Source organism: Phacochoerus africanus, chromosome 3, assembly GCF_016906955.1.
Source record: "Phacochoerus africanus isolate WHEZ1 chromosome 3, ROS_Pafr_v1, whole genome shotgun sequence".
Classification (NCBI taxonomy): Eukaryota; Metazoa; Chordata; class Mammalia; order Artiodactyla; family Suidae; genus Phacochoerus; species Phacochoerus africanus.
This window is the reverse complement of record NC_062546.1, coordinates 31,779,146-31,787,982: the sequence shown is the minus strand read 5'-3', so window position 1 is coordinate 31,787,982 and position 8,837 is coordinate 31,779,146.

The window sequence follows — 8,837 nt, the reverse complement described above, 5'->3', positions numbered from 1 at the left end:
AGCAAAAAACAAACTGAAAGCAATCTAAATTTCAACCAAAAGGGAAAATGGGCAATAAATTGTAGTATAACTATTGCAATGCAATCCTATACCTATATAAGAAAAGAATTAGGCAGACCTGGGTGTAATGATATAAATACATCTCCAACATATATTAAGTAATGAGTATAGTTCACTGGATAATGAGTGAGATTTTGTATAAATTTAAAAAACCAGGGAGTATAAGGGGAATGTTTTTAGCTACAAATACTCAGATCTGAGTAATGGTGGCTCAAACAATAAAGACATTTCATTTTCTCATATAACAAGGAACTTGAAGGTTGGGAGTCCAGGGCTGGTAACAAAGTCATCAAGGACTAGACTACATTTTCATTGCTCCATCCCCAGGTTTTTTTTTTTTTTTTTTTTTTTTTGGCTTTTTAGGACCACATCACCGGTATATGGAAGTTCCCAGGCAAGGGGTTGAATCAGAGCTGCAGCTGCTGGCCACAGGCCCAGCCACAGCAATGTGGGATCCGAGTTATGTTTGCAACCTACACCACAGTTCATGGCAACACTGGATCCTTAACCCATTGAGCGAGGCCAGGGATTGAACCTGAGTCTTCACGGACAGCAGTCGGATTCATTACTGCTGAGCCACAAGGGGGGCTACCCATCCCCAGGTTTTTTGATGTCTTATTGTCACTACCTGTTACAAGACAGCTGCCTCTGCTCTAGGCACCTTATCCACATTAAAGGCAAGAAGAAGGTAAAAGATTTAATGCCAGTGTATGCTTGTCTCATGGTTGTATCTGACAATCATTGGCCAGAACTGAGTCACATGGCCCCCCTCCCACGTCCAGTCACAAGGGTTTCTGGGAAAGTGAGTATCTAGCCAAAAAGGAACATATTAACATGACTGGCTTAGCCAACGTAGTTTGTCTTCAGAAGCTGGGCACATTGCCTAACAAATTCCTCCTCCACAGGGGTTATCTGGGTGATAATCCATACTTTATTAGGATAATGATGTTACTTTAAGCCAAGCTGTAAAAATGTTTAAAATAAATGAGTAAATAAACCATCAAATAGGCTAGAGGTATGGCCATCTGTCATCTTTACTGAGATCCAAGGACAACCCATATGTTAGTGGCCCCAGATGGGAGCAATTTAGAGAAGCTGCCATGAGAGGATGGAACAGCCATTCTCAGAAGGGCACAGAGTCTGCTTTAAGCTCCCAGACTACTCCCAAAGGGCTACCAATGGGGCCCAGAATTTATCAAAAGCCAAATCTTTTTTGAAGAAGTTAAGTTGTGCCCATATCTCTTCCTTAATGGGGTTGGGGACTCCCCCTAGGACCCAGGTAAGTGGCTTTGTCCAAGGGGTTTGTCCAACTGAATTAGGTGAGTTCTACTTAGCCCATGCTACTGAGTAGCACCTGCTGCTACAGAAAAGAGTGATCCCACAAAATGCTCTAAATCAGAGCAGAATCTGGGTTCCTGCAAAGCTCTCACACTTTCTAGCAAGTCTCTTTACCTTAACAATAATCAGTTCTTGCATTTGTTAAATGAGGCAAATAGATCCATAATCACAAAGGTTCCTGCCAGATCTATAAGGCAGCAGTTTTAAACAAATGTTCTCCCTCTACCACAGTCTCTGTGGAATTCACTCTCAGATTTCAGGGGTCCAACATACCTGGATTCCAAGGTCTGTGATCTTGGGAAAGTTACTCAACCCCTTTAAATTCATTTCCTCATCTAAATAACAGAAAAAGTAATACTTTGCAGGAGAGGAGCTCACCAGGTTTCCATTCCAACTAAACTTACTCTTTCTGGCGTTCCAAGTGGCCTCCAAGTTGCCAAACCAAATGGGCATTCCTTTGTCCTCATCTCACCCCTTTGCAACATCTGACTGTATCTCTTACATCCTCTTAACCTCCTTGAAGTTCTTTCCTCTCTTTTTTTTGACCTCAAATTCTCCTGGTTTTCTCCTCCTTCCCCAGCCACTGCCTCTCATTCTTTCTTATGAGACTTTCATCTATCGAATGCCAGTGTTTTTAAGCACATAAAAAAGATGTTCAACCTCACTCACAACAAAAGGAATTCAAATTAAAATTAGATCTTTTTCACCCATCAGATTAGCAAGACATGAGGAGTGTGACAACAGGCTGTGGACAATGATGCAGGGGAATAGGCACTTTTGTGCATTCTAGATTGTAATCACTAAACTCCTTTGGAGGGCAATTTAGCACAATCAAAATTTTAAATGTATAAGAGGATTTAATCCAGTAATTCCATTTACAAAAAAATCATCCTAGAGAGAAAATCTACTCCACATATTTCCAATGCCCATTTTCCCCTTCTTTACACAGAATCTGATTTTGTTGACAGAGCAATTAACCAAACTAAAAGACATTTCCAAGCTTCCTTTAAGATAGGGATGTTTGCTTGACACAGGTCTGGCCAATGGGATATAAGCAAAAAAAAAATTGGGGATGGCTTCCAGGAAATCTCCTTAGAATAATGAACTCGGCTGATGATGTACCCTTCTCCCCTCTGCTGTCTTCCTTCCTGTCTGGAGTGTGTATGTGATGGCTTGATTTGAAGCAGCCATCTTGTAACCATAAGGAAAAGAACATGGAGACTTTGCTGTGATATTATTGAGACACTAAACCAGTGCCAGCATTTGCCTACCCCAGATTTCTCATGACATGAGAAAAAATATTTATATTGTTTAAATCTCTATGGTTTGAATTTTCTCCTACATTCTGCCAAAATTAATCCCTAAACGGTGTTTGTATATACAAGGATATTTTTGTGATATTGTTTATATAGCAAAAGCCTAGAAATGTACTGAATTCCCACTTGTAAGGAACTGACTAATTAAATTATGATATATGCATAGAGAGTATCATACAGTTGTATAAAAGAATGAAGTAGATTTTTAGTACCAATAAAGAATGATCTCCAAGACATTTATTTTTATCTTTATTTATTTACTTACTTATTTATTTATTTTTGCTTTTGAGAGCTGCACTGGCAGCATATGGAAGTTCCCAGGCTAAGGATCGAATCAGAGCTACAGCTACCAGGCTACACCACAACCACAGCAATGCAGGATCTGAGCCACGTCTGCAACCTACACAACAGCTCATGGCAATGCCTGCCCCACTGAGAGAGGCCAGGTATTGAAACCACATCCTCATGGATACTAGTCAGATTTGTTTCTGCTGCAACACAACAGGAACTCCCTCCAAGATATTTAAATTTTAAAAGAATGATATAAAAATGTAAACACAGTGATACATAAATGTAATTTATAGAAAATTGTGTACCAGGCTTAGAACTTTTCCAGAATACAAAGGAAACTGGTACTCCTCTGGAAATGGGACCTGGGTTGCTAGGGATGAGGAGAGGGGGTAGGACTTGCCACTCACTGTGTACGCTTTTATACTGCTTGAATGTTTACCATGTATTTTATCTTCAAAAAAGGTTGTTAATTAGAATTAAATTGTACTACTTTAACAAAAGAGAGAGGAAGGGGAAATTCCCGTATAGCACAGCAGTGTCACATTGTCACTGCCACTTCCGTGGCTCAGGTAGCTGCTGTGGTGTGGGTTTGAACCCTGGCCCGGAAATTTCCACATGCCACGATTGTGGCCAAAAAAAAAAAAAAAAAAAAAGGCGGGGGAGGGGGGAGAGATAAGAAGGAAAGTCAATGATTTCCATGACTCATTCTTTTCCCTTCATTCTTTTCACTGGATGAATCCATCACATGGCCTCAACTGCCACAAAACAGACCCAAACCTGAATATCAGTCATGAGCCCTCAGATGAATTCACACTTACCCATCTGACCACTCCCTGGACATCACTACATGGAAGCCAAAATTTGGCACCAAAATTCAGTGTGTCCAGACCTTCAGTCCTGTTCCTCCACATGCATTCTCTGCACAGTACTCCAGGCTTCAGCCAGCAATGCCCATTCCAAGTCTCTGCCATGTATGAAAGGAAGAATCGCCCCAAGTCCTGCTTTCTACCCTCTGTCTCCCATCTGGTTTCCTTGGTCTCCCTAGAGATCCTGCACTAGTCAGAACCTTCCAAGAGAATAGTCAGATGCCCAAACCCTCATCAGTGGCCACTTCCTTGCCCCTCACTAGCATGCACTTCTGCATCTACCTCTTCTAAATTTCTCATATTGATAGCAAGGTCCAAGAGCAGGCGTCACACTCCAAATGCACAAGCGAAGTGATGTGGCCATGATCTCACCTGCCACCTCCAATCATATCCCATTAATTTAACTCCTCTACTAGCCCCCAAACCAGCACTTCTCTCCATCTCTGAAGCCACTGTCCTAATCTAGGCCTTGTCACTTCTCTCCCAAATCCATAGCCATAGTCCTCAACAGGTCTCCCTGAGTCCAGCTAATTTCAGAATGGAATATGTAAAATGGTAATCTTGTCATGTCACTCCCAGTTAAATAATAGTAATTAATGAACAAGGACTGTAAAGGCCCACTGTTGTGTTCAGACCTTATTACCGCCCCCCAAAGGCCTCCCACCCAGGCCTCCCACCTCTGAAGCTGTCTCAGCACTTTGGCCTCAGTTACATTTATGCTATTTATACTTCCTCCAAAGTGTCAGTGCTTCAAATCGCCATGCCTGCACACAAATTCCTTCCTCTGCGTGGAACACTTGCCACCATTTCCCACCATTACCCTTTAATTTTCCTTTCAGTTAAATCCTTCATACTTAACTCAAAGGTTACCTCCTTCAAGAAGCCTTCCATGACCACCTAGTCTGACAGAGGGGCCTCTCCCACTAGTGTCTCCCACTTGGGACTGAGAGCTCTCAGAGGGATGGGTCATGCCTCATTAGACTCAGATCCCTGCTGCCTAGAAAGCACTATTTGGAAGACTCTCAGTAAGTGTCAAATGACCAAATAAGTACATGAATGAACAAGTGAATGAGTTCTTGCTAAAGTAAAGTGAGGCATGCTGCATTACCTTATACTATACCAGCTGCCCACCAACTTTACTTACATGCCCTCCTTCACTCTCCTGTGACCCAGTTTCACCTGGTCTTTCCAGCCCATGGTTACAAATGGGGTCCCCTTGATAGGATGGATGCATATACTACTGGTGCTTGGCCCCACCCCTCCCGCCTTGTTTGCTCAGTGATTCTGAGAATCCCAGAGGGTCTTACACATTGACCCATGGACTGCCTTCACCACAGCATATCTGCCCTGTGCATCCTCTTCTGTCCCAGCCCCACCTCCAGGACCCACAGAGCCACAGTCTCCTGGGCTCACAGAACAGTGCCAGTGACCCTGGCCAGGGTGCTCTCAGTGCTCCTTAGCTTATGCTCACAGCCCCAACTCCACCAGGCTCCCCCAGTGAGGGGTACCCCAGACCACACTTCCCTGTGCATCCTGCCTTCCCTGCTCCCCCCAGCAGCACTCTTCCTCCCACACCTACTGTGGGGCTCTCTTACAGCACCTTTCCCTTCCTAGCCTGTGGGCTCTGAGCAGCCCCCTTCTCTCCTTCTTTTCCCAGTCATGGGGGGCTCACCCAGACCTCTCTGAGTACATTTCTGCCCCTCAGGCCCTGGGGCTCTGACTGCACAGCTGGGAGCTGGATCCCTATAGCTGCCAGGAGACCAGGACAGACATGGTTTATTCCCATCCCTGCTTGCCTCTAAATCTGAACCACGACCAAGAAGGGGGTGGGGGAGAACAGGAGAGAGAGATAAGAAACCATAGGAACAGGACGTCCTTTTCAGTTGCCTCTTCCATTCTGTCAGGGGCTTAGTCCAAAGGAGGCTTTAATTGGTCAAACTATGTGTTTTTCACTGAAAGAAAATGCCATAAATAAAATACAATTCTCATTTGGCACAGTTGGGCTCAGAGAGGAGGACCTCGCCTTTGGCCTTTGTCAGACCCTTCAAAAGGAAACAGGTAGGAAGAGCGTCCAGACCCCTCATGACCTCCAAGGGGACAAGGACACATCCCCAGAGGTATCATGGAGTCTGTGTCCTGCATCAGGCCATGGTATTCAATGCTGTCTGCCCTTACTTCCTAGCTGGGTGTCCAGTGCTGACACACAGGGCTGCCAGCACCCTGTGGGAAGGGGGAGGGGCTCCAGCCTGGTAGCTATGGGGCTGTAAGCAGGGGAGGGTGGGAGGGACTTCTAGTCCCCTAAGCAGAGGAGGTACCCAGGGGCCTGTGTAGGCTGCAGACAGGAACAGCAATTCCTCTCCCACCCACACCCGCTCCCTTCTTTCATCTCACTCCACACTCCACACCACATTTAGATAGTCCTGCAAAGTCCTTCCAAACAGGTAAGAGGCTCCCCGTCTACCAGGAGGAAAGAGTTAGAGAAAAGATATCGAAGTGACAAAAAGGTAGTCAATTCAGTGAGTGTAACAAATTCTGGACTGACCCCCCCACCCCGTGATAAGTTTCAGAAGCTCCCAGATAAACTCACCCCCTCAGCCAAACCTGCCCATGCTGAGGCCTGGAGTTCCACCGTGAGAGCGCCAGCCCACCAACTCAAGATCTGAAAAAGCCATGGGAAGGGCATATCGGCTCCCTGGAAGGCTGCGGTAAGGAGAGCTGGGAGTGGTCACAAGGACACTGGAAATCCACTGTGTGTGTGGACAGGGAAACAGGAGGGGGAGAAGGAGGGCAGGAAGATGGAAAAGGTAGAGGAAGGAAAGCTCCAAGGTAGAAAGGAGAAGCTGGGGGCCACATCCTCAGTCAACCCAGCTTTCCAGGAGATCACAGAAGCCCAAGGTCAGGTTGGACCAGAGCAGTCAAGAAAGCCTTTCTGGAGGTGACAGGATTTAAGGGGTCCTGCCATGAAAGGGACAGCTGGGACCCAAGTGAGAGGGAGCACTGTCCCAAGAAGGCTCTTGTGAAAACAAATGCATTTCGCCTGAGGAGAAGGAGGCGCAGAGAGGTGTTCTCCGGCAAGCAGTATTTTACACCCGAGCAAAGAGAGCTGGACTCTGGGAAGGGGGAAATGGGGCAGGTGGTCCCTTGGGGATGAGGAGGATGGAAATGGTGGACCTGGGAAGAGAGACACCAGCAAGAAAAAGCCAGGGCCAGTGAGCAGGGGCTGACGGAGCAGAAGTGTGCCAGAGGCCAATGCGAGCTCTTAAAAAGATTGTGCGGCAGAGCAGGGAGCCCAGAAGGGATCCTGAAGACCAAGTGTGTCCCTGGTACCAGCCCTGGGGGATGAGCAGGCAAAGTGCCCTGCAGGCTTGTTAATGTGGCCTGGTGACTTCAGTTCCCTGCGCCAGTCCTGGGACCCACCCAGATCTCATCAGGCTCTCAGTCTCAGGCCGGCATTCAGTGCCCTGACATTTGCTTCCCTCTTGAGAACCTGATTCTCTGACCCCTATCTGAGGCTACTTCAGAAAAGTCTCTGGCTGTGTAGGTCCCACAAGGTATCTTTCTCTTTCTCTCTCTCTCTCGCTTCCTCTCCCTGTCTCTCTCCCATAAAAAGAACCCTGGATGAAGAGTCCAGGTCTGGTCAGGGCTGGGGACCAGCCAGCACTTGTTTCTGGGCATCTATGTCCTCCCTCAGGGAAATGCAAGCCATACATCATGCTTTGCCTATGTCACAGGGCACTTTGGGATAGAATGAGGTAAATTTACAGGAAAGCTCTTTGAAAACTTTCAAAAATTGTGAAGGTTTATTATGGTTATTACTCATGTCTGATTTTGCTGCCTCTATGGAGCCCCAGCTCAAGCTCATGCCTATGCAATGCCAAAACAACCACTCAAGTCCATCAAAAAGTCACTCAATGGAGTGGGAAAAAATGCAGGCAGCTCAGTTGCATGCATGCTATCAAAAACATAAAGCCACCAAAAGATCACTGGTGTTTTTGAGAATGTGTAGTGGGTTGTTCTAGGCATTGTTTTTGAGTTTTTCTAGGGTTTTCACCTCCTGTGAACCAAGAAAAAAAAAGAAGACGATGTAAAAAAAATCAAGCCCCTCAAATGTTTCCCAGGGATGAGTGGAATTTCAAGATGTCAGGCTTGGGGAAGGGCGGGGAGGCAGAAATTTATGCAGGGAGGGCCTTATGGTCACGCTTGATCCCCTCACTCATGGCAGGTCTCAGGCCAGTGGGTTGTCTTCTGCTGGCAAGGTCACCTTCTCCAGCTGAGAGGGGACTTTGGAAGGTCCCATAGAAGATAGGTGAAAAGAAGGAGCTACCTGGACAATTAGCTGGGCCGGCAAAGGCTGAAGGAGTCCTGGCTCTGACTCAAGGTGCTGGCACCCAGGAGACTAGGGTAGGAAGGGTTGGTATCTGGGGGAAGAGAAGATTCTAAGATAAGAAGATGTTTTTAAAACACAGTTGTCCCAAGAGGGTTGCTTCAGAGTGGCAAGTAACTCAAGCCAGTTGGTTTTGCTCCATGCGAGCAGTTCCACAGAGTGTTTTGCTGCGGGAAAAGATGGAATCTAATTTTTAAGAAGAGCCTTGGCTATCATCCATAAGCTTTATTTATGCAGGCATCCCCAGCACAGCATTCTCCTCAGAAGGTATCTGCCTCTAAAAGGAAGTTTCTGGATGGAAATGGGAATATATATGAGTGGAAAAAAAAAAGTCATACCCTGAATTTATTTAACTATCAGTTTAACAAGTCCTTCCTGGGCACTCAATTTCTCCATAAAAGTGGGTGGAAGGCAAGGAAGGGAAAGGAGAGGAGGAGCGTCCGGGAGGACAAGACCAGAAAGTATGAAAAAGGCTAAACAAAGGCCATGCCACAGGGAGGTAGGAGTTCAGAGTCAAGTGTGGGCTGGAGTTATCCACAGGGACCAAATAGGTCTTGGGATAATATTTGGGAAAGAGATTTT